This window comes from Microcaecilia unicolor, chromosome 5 (genome assembly GCF_901765095.1).
Source record: "Microcaecilia unicolor chromosome 5, aMicUni1.1, whole genome shotgun sequence".
NCBI lineage: Eukaryota > Metazoa > Chordata > Amphibia > Gymnophiona > Siphonopidae > Microcaecilia > Microcaecilia unicolor.
In genome coordinates this window covers 271,683,576-271,696,440 of record NC_044035.1, presented here as the reverse complement: position 1 = coordinate 271,696,440, position 12,865 = coordinate 271,683,576, and the positions used below count along the sequence as shown (strand labels likewise).

At 44.9% G+C, this 12,865-nt stretch overlaps 1 protein-coding gene across 4 annotated transcripts in view; it reads left to right on the top strand.

The window, feature by feature from the left end:
• USP25 (ubiquitin specific peptidase 25) overlaps positions 1-12,865 on the top strand; it is a 156,994-nt gene that overhangs the window by 111,734 nt on the left and 32,395 nt on the right. The window lies entirely within an intron of this gene.

Here is a 12,865-nt window from a genome sequence, read left to right as displayed (position 1 = left end):
GATGAGAATGTGTGTGCTATTAGTGAGGTAGTTTTTATAAAGGCATGTAGGTGCCTGTTTGGTCTTTTATAATATAGAAATAAATAAAACTTCTGTGTAATCTTGAACTTAGGTTCCTTAAAAATTTCTTAAAGCTCAGAAAAGACAAGATACTCAAAAGCACATATGGCATAAGCCAAACTGTAGCAGCAGAAAAGAGGGCAAAATCCCACCAAGAAATCTGCACTGGCCTGCCTACCCATCTCTTCGACTTTGCTGAAGTCAGTGAACCACAGCAACTTTATTGAAAGCTGGTCCTGACACCGTCCGTATTTCGTTGACAATGCCTGCATCAGAATAGTAGTAGTAGTAGAGTTGATATCAGCCAGATTTTATACAATGAATAAGCGATGCGCAAGCTGCAGACTGTTTACATAAACATTGTACAGCTGTGGTGTAACAATTTCAATTGCAGATGGCTGATCTTGACCTTGGATGTTTTTTGCCGTTGCTGCAGGAGTCTGACTTAAGGAGACTTGATTATTTTAGTGCCCATTGCTTCCGGTGCAACTTACGTCATATAAGTTTTTGAGTGTGTCTCTTCTAAGGTTCCTTGAAAATGTTCTTTAACACTAAGGGGCTCTTTTACTAAAATGCAGTAAAAATTGTCTGTTATTGCTTCTTAGTCACAATACAATGCGTGGTAACTGCAAAGTCTCTACAGTAACCGTTGGGGGCATGCCTGGTATTTTCCTATACAGTTAATGCAGGGACAGTACACTTATGTTATCTGCATTGCAAATAACGCAGATGCTCTTAAAGCCACCTGTTGAATTAGCATTAAGTGAGCTGCATTATCTGTTGTGGTAACAGTTAATGCATGGTAATGTACTGTATGTTAACTGTATGGCACAATACATGCTCATTTGCCACCCCATTCCAAGCTATGCATTTAGGGCACTATAGGAGTGGAGTGGGCTTTGTTGCATTTGCCGCACTGGAAATCACTACTGTGGCTTTGTAAAAGGAGCCCTGTTAGGGAGTACATGGTATAGGGAAGAATACTCCCCCATTGTTGATACGGTTCAGCCACCTTGCAGTAGGTGGCGCTAGTCTGTCGAGACGGAGGTTGAGCCTGAGTCAGAGAAATGGAGATCGGGCCAGGAGGACGTTAAATTCTGTGAGCCAGAACAGTTCAGGGAGGCCACGATAGAGAGATTTCCAAGAGGGAGCTCCAGGAGAGAAGAAAACTCCACTTTAAGCTAAGCTGTAGTACCATAGCAGTGTGGTTCAAGCGTAACCCTCCAGAGAGTATGTGGGAAGACTATCAAGGTAGTAGAGAACCTTGAATTCTATGCAGAAAGTACTTGTTTTGATGCATGTCCAGACTGAAGAGACTTGCACAGGAAAGGGGATTGCGGGGATCCCGTGGGGATTGAAGCAGATACTGCAGGGATCCCGCGGAGACGGAAGTAGTTCCTGTGGGGTTCCCGTGGAAGTGTATGCTGCACTTGCGCCAGCCTCTCACCTACCGAGTAACAAGATCTTTGAGTTCTGTCTCCTCCTCCTCCTTGCTTTAACAGCACAGATACGGAAAGTCTCAATTAAGGAGGTGGTAGAGATACAAATGGTGATGAAATTCAAAAAGGCATGGGATAAACATAGAGGATCTCTAATTAGAAAATGGAAGTTATAAAAAAGCCTAAACTTAAATGTGTGGATGTGTCGAATGACACTTAGATGGCGACTCTGGCTGTGATGAACTAGGGCCGATACCGGGAGACCTGTATGGTCTGTGTCTCATATATGGCAATCTGGTTTAAGATGGGCTGGAAAGGCTTAGACAGCAACTAGTGGCTGGAACATGAAGACAGTGCTGGACAGACTTTTACAGTCTGTGTCCAGCAAATGAGAAGATAAATAGGCTGGAGTGGGCTTTGAGGGCAACTCCAGCAGTTGGAACATAAGGATAGGGCCAGGCAGACTTCTATGGTCTATGAGCCAGAAACGCCACAGAAAGACCATAATCAAGTATATAATATCACATTCATTGTTGATTTAATCATGAATTGATAATGATTATGTCTATTTGGCAGACTGGATGGACCGTTCCGGGTTTTATCTGCTGTCATTTACTATGTTACTATTAATCCTCCCTGCTCCCGGGCTGATGCGCAGACCTCAACTCTGACATAGGCACAAGCACATGACCTACTGGCATGTGTATTTGGTGATCTCTTAGCACACAGTGCCAGTGAATCGGAAAAGTCTTACATGTGCGCACCAGAGTGTTCCAACTTCCATTCCTTCCTTGCCTGCAGTGCTGCGGCTCGAACCCAGAGAGCAGACAGGAATTGGGGGGTTTTTTAATGTACCATTAAATTCTTGCGGGGACGGGTTAGATTCCCCATGGGGACGGGTTAGATTCCCTACGGGAATAGATGGGGACGGGTTAGATTTCTGTCCCCATGCAACTCTCTAGTCCAGAGGGACCTAGAAAGGGGTTAATGGACACTGGTGGGCTAGGCTGGGAGCCAGCCCTAGAGAGAGAGTGCTGACAGTGATATTTGAGAAACCAGAGAGAAAACAGACTATAATTGTGCTGGACAAAAAACTGTGAAATAATGTTGAGTGAAACAATAAAATATTTTCCCTTTTTCTTGCAAACCCTGTGTGTCTGACTTAGTTTGTGCCTGATCCAAGCCACACCCGTGACCACATTACCACAATCCCTTAATGCAAGGATTAGAACAAGGTAAAAAGTATGTCTAATCGTGCATTTTTGCAAGATTACTCTGTGAACGGGATGTTTGGGTTGTGTTTTAATTGTCAAAATCCCAAAGGTGAGGCCTACAGGCCTGAGAGTGAACACTAGTTCAGTTTATTTTTGGTTTTCCTTAAGCAATTTATTTTTACAGATGTAGATGTGAGAAAAGGGTGCTAAAATGTACTGTAATGACTCTTAAAGTAATTATGTGTTTGAAGTTGTTTTGAATAATTAGGAACTGCTTGTTTTATTTTATTTGTTACATTTGTATCCCACATTTTCACACCTATTTGTAGGCTCAATGTGGCTTACATAGTACCGGAGAGGCGTTTGCAGACTCCGGTAAAAACAAATACAAAGTGATGTTGTGGTAAGATGAAGTTCATGTGCATAGCCACATTAGGGAAACGTACATCCGAAGAGTTGCGTTTTGTCCATTACGTACTTCAGTTTTGTTGTGTTGCAGGGATCAAGCATTTAAGTTGTATCGGTGGGGTGTGCCTTTTTGAACAGGTTAGTTTTTAGTGATTTCCAGAACTTTAGGTGGTCGTACATCGATTTCAAGGCTTTTGGCAATGCGTTCCGTAGTTGTGTGCTTATGTAGGAGAAGCTGGATGCGTAAGTTGATTTGTATTTAAGTCCTTTGCAGCTTGGGTAGTGCAGATTTAGATATGATCATTTTGATTCTGATGTGTTTCTAGTTGGTAAGTCGATCAAGTCTGTCATGTATCCCGGGGATTCACCGTAGATAATCTTGTGGACCAGGGTACAGATTTTGAAGGCAATGCGTTCTTTGATGTCGCGTCCCTCACCTGTGCCGCTTCTCCGTCGGTCGGGCCGCGCTGTCAGGGTGCCGCAGGGAGTGTTGATCAGGAGAGGCGGTCGGGCGCCGGGCTCCTGCGTCGCACCGCTGGAGTGCTGTCGGCGGTCTGGGCTGCTCCGGCCCTCCGGTCCGCTTCAGTGGCGGCGGGGAGACGCCGGCCAGGTGGACAGGGCCGGCGTTCCCCGAGAAAGGGATCCCTTGCAGGCGCGGAGCCTCAGAGGAACAATGTCACTCCCCACAACGCCCGGATTGGCCGATCGCGGCTGACTCCGCCTCCTGCTTCTGGCTGGCCAATCCGGGGCTGTTGAGTCACGGTTGTGGGGAGCTCCGCCCCTTTTCAGCTGTTACCGGTCCTCCTGATGGGGAGGGCTATTTTAGAGCAGCAAGGCAGAACTCTCATTGCTTCGGCTTCTACCTGTGTGGATTCTGTGGCGTTGGGTTTTTCTCGGACTGCTCCTGCCTTGAAACTTGCCTGGACCTGGACTTTGCTTTTGTTTGCAGCCTGCCTTGAAACTTGCCTGGACCTGGACTTTGCTTTTGTTTGCAGCCTGCCCTGAAACTTGCCTGGACCTGGACTTTGCTTTTGTTTGCAGCCTGTCTTGAACCTTGCCTGGACCTGGACTTTGCTTTCGTTTGCAGCCTACCTTGAACCTTGCCTGGACCTGGACCTGGACTTTGCTTTTGTTTGCCGCCTGCCCTGAAACTTGCCTGGACCTGGACTTTGCTTCTGTTGCCACCTGCCTTGTGTTTGCCTGGACCTGGACTGTGCTCTTGTTCGTCCCCTGCTCTGAGGCTTGCCTGGTCTTGGACTTTGTTCCTGCTTCTCATCTGCCCTGGAAGTCTCACCTGTGTCTACACTCCCCTGACTTCCTGAGGAGTTGTTGCCTCACTCTCCAGGTAAGATCAGGATTGTCCGGCTGCCTAACTCCGTTCGGCACAGGGGCTCACTTTCTGAGGGTCAAGGGCTGACATTTGATTGGGAGCCACTGCAGTTTTTCGCAGAGGGGTTTTGTGCTTTCAAATCATAATTTTCCGAATATAAGCCTAGTTGCCGTGTTTTGAGTGGTCTGGAGTTTCTTTAAGGTTTGTTCTTTGCATCCTGCATAAATTACATTGCAGTAGTCTATGTGGCTTAGCACCATTGATTGTATCAGGTTGCGGAATGTTTCCCTCGGGAAGAATTGTTTCAAGCGTTTGAGTTTCCACATTGAGTGGAACATTTTCTTTGTTGTGGATGCCGCTTGGCTCAGTAGTGTTAAGTTGCGGTCTGATATAGGAAGAGTGTAGTCTTGGGTGTTGATACTTGTGGGATTTTCCGCGCTGTGTTGGGATGAGAGGATGAGACAATGAGTTTTTTCTTTGAGTTTTAGTTGAAATGCATTTGCCCATGAGACCATGATGATGAAGCTGAGCTTGATTTCGTTGGTGATTTCTGTCAGTTTGGTATTGTACGGAATGTATATGACATCGCCTGCATATATAGAAGGGTTGAGGCCTTGGTTGGATAAGGATTTTGCTAGTGGGGTCATCATTAGGTTGAAGAGTATCGGTGATAGTGGTGATCCTTGCGATACTCCACAGTCTGCTTTCCATGGTGATGATATGCTTGAGTTTGATTTTACTTTGCATGTTCTTGTGGTTAGGAAGCCCTTGATCCAGCTAAGTATGTTTCCACCAATCCCGAGTTTGTCTAGTAGTCATTAATATACTAGTAAAAAAGGCCCATTTCTGAGAGCAATGAAACGGGCGCTAGCAAGGTTTTCATCGATGTGTGTATGTTTGAGAGTGAATGTGCGAGTGTGTGTGTGTGAGAGAGAGTGAGACTGTCTGTGTGAGAGTGTGTGTGAGAGACAGAGAGTGTGCAGCAGGGGTCCCCCCCCTCCGTGTGTTGGCGTCCTTCCCGTCCCCCCCCCCCCCCCCGTGTTTCCTTTTCCCATATCCTTCTCGTCCCCCTCCCAGCCTCAGGGTCGTGCCCCCCCCCCCCCCGGCCTGCAGGATCATGGGCCCTCTGGCGGCGTTTTTCTGCATCGTAGTGTGTATGTTTGAGAGAGTGTATGTGAGAGAGAGTGAATGTGCGAGTGTGTGTGACAGAGTGAGAGTGTGTGTGGAGTGTTTGTGCGAGAATGTGTGTGTGTGTGTGAGAGGGAATCCGAGCTTCAGGGTTTTGGCCCCCCCCCCCCCCTTGGCCTTTCAGGATGGTGGTACCTCCATCGGCCGGCGTTTTCCCCCTCCCCCCCTTCCTGCCCTCCCCCTTCCCTCCTCACAGGTTCAGGTTCGAGTGCCCCCCCCCCCCTCCAGTGCCTTTCAGGGTCGTGGCGCTCACTCCGACTGAAGCTGTCTCCCTTCCTGGCACGTTCAGGCAGGCAGGCAGGCTGGCTCCCTGCGTGTCCGACGTTCAGGCTGCCTGCCTGCGTCGCTCCATCCGTGTCTCCGAGTTTGTGCGGGGCGATGGAAGTCGTGCGGAGTTGGGAAATGGCTGCCGAGGGGCAAGGGGAGTCAGATCGCGTGTCGTCGATGCTTGCGTCCCCGCCTGCCTCCCTCCGACGTTGTGCGGGCGATGTTAGTCCTCCGGAGGTGGGAAATGTCTGCCGAGGGTCAAAGGGAGATGGCGTTTGGCCGATTGTCATAGCGCCGCCCTCGACGTCATGACGTTATGATGCGAGGGCAGGCCAGACAGTCCAGGCCAAACCGGATATCTCTGGCACCTCTGGCGGCTTGAGGCTTCATGGAACGTTGGAGGTGCCTTTTATTATATAGAGATTATGGTTTACCATGTCAAATGCACTGGACATATCGAATTGGAGGAGGAGGATGTTTTTGCCTGTTGCTATTTCCTGTTTGAATTTGGCTAGGAGAGTGATTAGTACTGTTTCAGTACTGTGGAGGGGGCGAAAACCTGACTGTGATTCAGGTAGTATTGAATGTTTGTTTATGTAATTTGTAAGTTGTTTGGTTACCATGCTTTCTATCAGTTTGACTGCCAACGGGATCGATGCTACTGGACGATAGTTAGTGATTTCATTTATTTTTTTTTCTTGGTATCTTTTGGTATCGGGGTGAGTAAGATATTACCATTTTCCTTAGGGAAGAGACCTTGCTGAAGCATGTAGTTCAGGTGGGATGTGAGGTCTGCTATGAAGCAGTTAGGGGCGGATTTCATTAGGTAGCTGGGACAGATATCCAGTTTACAGTGTGTGTTGGAGAACCTGCTGATTGCCTGGGTAACTGATTCAGCGGTAAGGAGGGTGAAGTTCAACTAGGTCCGGTCAGCCGGGTATTCTCCAGTGGTTGGGTCCAGCTCATTAAGGAAGTTTTCAATGTCAGCGGTGTCCTGAGGTAGTGTGTTGCGTAGTTTTACAATTTTTTTTGTTGAAATACTTAGCAAGTTCATCTGCAGATGGGATGTCTGTATTCGTTGTAGTGACAGGGTTGGTGTCTAGGAGCTTGTTCACCAGTTGGTATAATTTCTTCATGTCTTTGTAATCTGTCCCTATTTTAGTTTTATAGAATGATCTTTTGGTCTGTCTTATTGCGTATTTGTATTTTCTTTGTATTTGTTTCCAGGTGTTAAGTGTATGTTCATCTTTTGTTTTTTTTCCATGCTCGTTCCAGTTTCCTGGTGTGTGTTTTTAGCTTTTTCAATTCATCGTTGAACCATGATATTGATTTATGCTTGCGTGAGGTTCTAGTTCGTAAGGGTGCTATTTCATCTAGTATGCTTTTGCATCTTTTATCCCATTCTGTGAGGTAGTAAATGGAGTCTGTCTGTGTTGACCATTCGTTATTGTATATTAGTTGCCAGAATGTTTTCGAGTCTACTTGACCTCTTGTGCTGTAGGATATGTGTTCTTGTGTTCGTTGTGAACCCTTCTTCCGCCAATGCAGGGACAGGTTTAGTTTGTAGTGGTCGGTCCATGGGGTTTCTGTCCATTTGATATCGGTTATTATTAAGTTTTGGTCTGATGAGAGTTTGTGTGAGATCAAAAATCTCAACAAAAGAGATGAACCTTAATATATCCATCAGTTCTATATAAAAAGCTTCTCTTAAAACACCTAAAACATTTTTAGTATTCATTTAAGTGTTCATTTTCCAACAAATTAGGTATTGTTTTAGGGTTCAAAAAATTGCTGTTTGTTGATGTTTTCTTGCAACAGATACTATTGCTCGACACTTTTTTTTTTCCATTGGAATCAAATGTGTACATTTCTGACTATCAGCACAGAAAAGATGCAAATGTTGAGTGAGTGGAAGACAAGCTAGAGGAAATGATGTTTTCCTGGTGGTTCATCCTGTAAATACCTGGGTTTAAATTTTTTCCATCAGGTTGTTGGTGTTTACAGGGCTTCTGATTTTGGATTTTAACTGATACAGATAGATATAAGGGTTGATATTCAAAAGGACAGCAAGTGAGTAATATAACTAGATAAAAATTATGCAGATAGTTTAAAAATAGTGATTTTGAAAGAGGAGGGAGTACTAGTAGTGGAAAAAATCCCAGTTTAAACAAAAATTAAAATAAAACAGCTTCGGCTCCTGTCTCTGCTAACTTTGGTGGCTAGTATTTCTGTTTTAGGTGTTTTAAGAGAAGCCTTTTATATAGAACTGATGGCTATATATATATATATATATATATATATTTTTTTTTTTTTTTTTTTTTTTTACAAGCTTTTTGCTTCCTTGTATAGAAGATGATTTTGCCTGGGCTCACCTGGTTATAATTTCCATATAACACAATAAGATGTTTTATTAAAATGATGCACCATGCTCTGAAAACACTGCAATCCCAAGACGAGGAAGCCCTTTTACTAACATGCACTAAGATGTTGGGGTGTGAGTTAGCACATGCTAACTGTAGCATACGGCTACAGTAACTGTTACTGTACTGGCATGATAGTACACGCTAATTTACGTCCTATTTTTCTGTAAATACACTTACCGCATGGTAAATCGTTTTGCTGTGTGCTAACTGTATTAGAATTTTCCAGGAACACCCCACGAACTGTAAGAGGACCCTGAAATACAGTTTACTGTGTGAAGTGTTTTCTCATGTAACCTGGCAGTTCCCAAACACCCTAGAACATTGGGTGCATAGTGGCCGAGGGGAAGCGTGCTACTAATAAGGTACCACCTCCAGCTCTGATGATGTTTCAGCTATTGACCAGGTCAGTCCTGCCTAATATCTGAGATTATATCGGTTCAAGGACTAAGGTGGTGTGTGTCTTAGGGCTGTGTATATTCAGTTTCTTATGGCTTGTTTTCTTTTCTTTGTTATTATTTAGTTGAAACAAAGAAGCACCCAGGGTCATTCAGGAAAAAAGCTTGAGATAGAAGTCTTTTATTAGTAGACCCAACACAGTTTGTGTTTTGGTATCGAGAGCCTGCGTCAGGGGTCAATAAAAAATTTATATACCTGAAATAATATCATGTAAAAAGAGTTCATAGCTCATATGGTCAGCAGACTGAGACTATTCTCGCAAAAGGCAGAAATGCACCACAAAATCTGCATTTCTGCCTTTTGCAAGAACATAGCTTTAATCAGTCTTGGTCTGCTGACCATGTGAGCTACAAGCTCTTTTTATGTGATGTTACTTCAAATATATAGATCTATTTTATTGACCCCTGCCGTAGGCACTTGGACGCGCCGAAATACAGCCCGTGTTGGATCTACTAATCCAACACGGGCTGTGTTTCGGCACGTCAGGTGCCTACAGGGCTGTTCAAGCTTGGCATAGTCGGGAGTCTTTTACCTACTAATAAAAAGTCTCCTGACTATTCCAAGCTTGAACAGCCCTGGGTGCTTTTTTGTTTCTTCAATATCGTATGTACATTGACCCTCTCTTCTGCTTCTTTATTATTTGGTTAAAGTGATGCAGACACTTTATAGATGCTTTTGGTTATATGGGCTAAGACCTGTTTTTTCATATTACAAAGAGAGACAAATAGAATGCAGATCTCAGAATTGAGACATCCATGTGGGGATGTCTCAAATTCCGCTTGCATTTTTGAAATGCTCTACCTCGGCGGATCCCTTCTCTAAAATGCATGCAGGAATTGACATTTTGCAAATGGAAACACAGTGGAAGCAACTCGGCAATATACACATCTCAGGGTCAGCACATACTCTTGTATGTGTCAGCGTATAGACTTATATGTCTACATTTTAGAAACCTACATGTCTATTTTTCTAGGCTGTCACAGAGCCTGATATTGTTTTGCCAGTATTGCTTTTGAGGGAAGGGAATGGGGGGGAACAAAAAAAAACTGGGGATGTCCCCAATACCTCCATTAGAACGCTGCATAAAAGGAGCACTTTCAAATAACCTAGATGCCCTCTGGAGCAGCTGTAACTCCTGATACTGACCGCGGAGGACAAAAATGTGCATTCTCCTTCTGAAATGTGGAATATACATGTGTATTCTAGCCTAGCCCTGCCTAAAATGTACCCAGACCAGTGGTTCCCAAACGTTTTCGGTTGAAGGCACCTTTGATGTCCGAGAGAATTTTTGCAGCATCCCCCCCCCCCTCCCCCCTCAGCCACACAGGTCTCCACCCCCCCCCCACCCCCCCCCCCCCCCCCCGCTACACATCATATCCAGTATTTCTCCCTCTCTCTCCCCCATGCGCCATCTCTCCCTTCCCTCCACCCCTTTGACCATCATTTCTCCCCTGTCCATGCAGCATCTCACCCTTCCCTCGACCCCCATATTCAAGATTTCACCCCTTCCTTCCCCTCATTCCTCCTGCTACATCTCTCCTTCCCTCCCAGGTTGCAATCTAATTCATGTTTAATGTGGGATAAAATGCCATAATAAGTAAATAGATAGATAGAAATTCTGAATGTTGAGCGCCTGATTCTCATTACATGATACCTGTTTAGTGGTCCTTTACCAGGAGAAAAAAATCTTTACACGTATATAACATATGCTAGGGTGTCCCTATAACCAGCCCCTCCAAATGACACTCTGATTACGATTTATAACAAATTACCTCTACCTATAAAAAAAAAAAGTTATACTTTCTCTAGTACATCCGTATGCTTCACAAGCTGGCTGGCATGTTTGAAAATATAAATGAGATTAAATAAAAATGCTACCAACAATTAAGCACAACAATGTGGTTGCAGCAGCTCATATCCAATCCTCCAATCTGGCTCCCTCCACCCTCCATCCCAGACTCACGCTTTCTGCGGCGCCTCCGTCCTCTCTGCTGGCGTCACAGGTCCCTCTCTACTGATGATCTGCTCTCTCTGATTCTTAAGAGCAGATCAGGAGAGGACCCGCCGCCAGAGACACTATCCATCTGGCGTCTCTCCGTGGCGTGGCACAGCCAAGAGGCACAGGCCAGGCCACGTGGAGAAGCCATGGTCAGAGGGGCCGGGGGGGCACAGAGACCACTGCCAGCAATGAGTGGAGAGAAACTCACCCACAGTCATTCTCAGACAGAAAAGGCGTGCAAGCAAGTACACACTCGGCCGCGGTGTGATTAATTTTTTTTCTTTAAATAGTTCTGGTACACATCGGTAGGAACAGGCTGCTTCAGCCAATCCCAGGGGCCTTCCTTCAGCATATCCTGCCCCCGAGGGCTGAAGAAAGGCCCCGAGATTGGCTGAAACAGCCTGTTCCTGCCAACGTGTACCAGCACTGCTTTAAAAAAAATTAATCACGCCGCGCCAGCAGTAGAGGAGGCAAGGAGGTGCGGGGGGGGGGGCAAAAACTGAGCAAAGGTGCTTGCCTGTTTATTTCCCATCTGCCCCACGGCACCCCTGTGAGTACGCCACGGCACACAGTTTGGGAAACGGTGACCCAGACCATACATATTCTTGATTCAAATGCTTATAATGAGCTTTCTAAAATTGGGACTTAAACTTGAATGTGATATACACGTCTAAATGCCAATTTATGCATGTCCAGATCATAAATAGGGCTGCTAAAATGCCTGAATGTGGTAAATATGTTGCATTAGAACGTTTCAAACATTTACATTTTTGTCCTTGGCCATGATTTTGTGTAGTTCATTAGACTCATTTCCATAAGTAATTTTTTTAATATTAATTTTTATTAATGACAACGTTAACCATTATTACAGCCATGTTTTTTACAGTCTTGAGATTTTCCTTTTCCAGAAAGTAGCTTCTGTTGCAGGTTTACTTTGATTGAAGTTAGGTGTTCATTTTCTTTCTTAAACTCTTTGTATCTGCATAAAATATTAGGAAAACAATTTTCAAGGTCTTTATCTTTAGATGAAATAGAAACTGTGCACCTTCTAGAGCTTCTGTTCTGTGGAGATTAGCTTCAATCAAAATTTAATAGATTATGCACGTATTTTGAAAGGCATTTTTTTTAAATAGCATATTTACGTGATTGTGAATATCATTTGAATTCTTGCACTGCCATCTTAAGGGGGATGTTATCGTTGTGGGCTACCGTTAAAACTTCTTTTACTGTAGCCTCAGTTCTCAGAGGACAAGCTGGCCATTAATTCTCACAAGTGGGTAACGCGGCACCACGTTGTCCAGTCTGGGCTTTATAACAAACTTTAAGAGCTTTGTGGAGAGTGAGACATGTTCCACCTCACATGCACGGGTGCCTTCCTGTCCGCCACAAGGATGCGGTTACCACAGTTTTTCTACAACGGTGAAGAAAGGACTGCGTCTGTGGTTTCTCGTCACGTTCGATTCGGAAGAGCTTCTTTTTGGTTTATTTTTGTGCGATTTTTCACTATGCCTTTTCAAGATTTTCTCCCCTTCATGTATATTTTTAGTTATTTTTTTTTGCTGATTTTTAAGTTTCCTTTATTTTCCGCACATTTGACCATGTTTAGGCTTACTCTCTGGTCGAGTCTTTCCTATGAATTTTTGTTTGGTGCCTTGCCTTTTTTTTTTTTTCAGGCACCTTCGCATCTTTTGATTTAGCTTTGGAAGTTTTTCCTTCCATGTCCACTAAAGTTCCCAATGGCTTTAAGCGCTGTTCCAGGTGCAATTGGACGATCTCTGGCAAAGACACCCATTCTTGGTTTCTTCGGCGCTTAGGGCTCAACCATAGCCCTGTCATCTGTGTCCTTTTTCTTCGGATGAAGAAACAGACACAGGTTGCCAGAGAGGCTCAACATGAGAGGAGTTTTGGAGCCAGGTATGTTCTTGATGTCAGTATCGACGTCAAAGACTGCATTGGGAGCGTTGGTCCATATGGCTGCTTCGAGACCCATTGACAGTGGGAGCAGTGGTGTGTTAAGTGGGTCTCCACTTGTCTCAATGGCGACTGCTGGACATGGCTCCCCGGGACCGGCCGGCATCGGA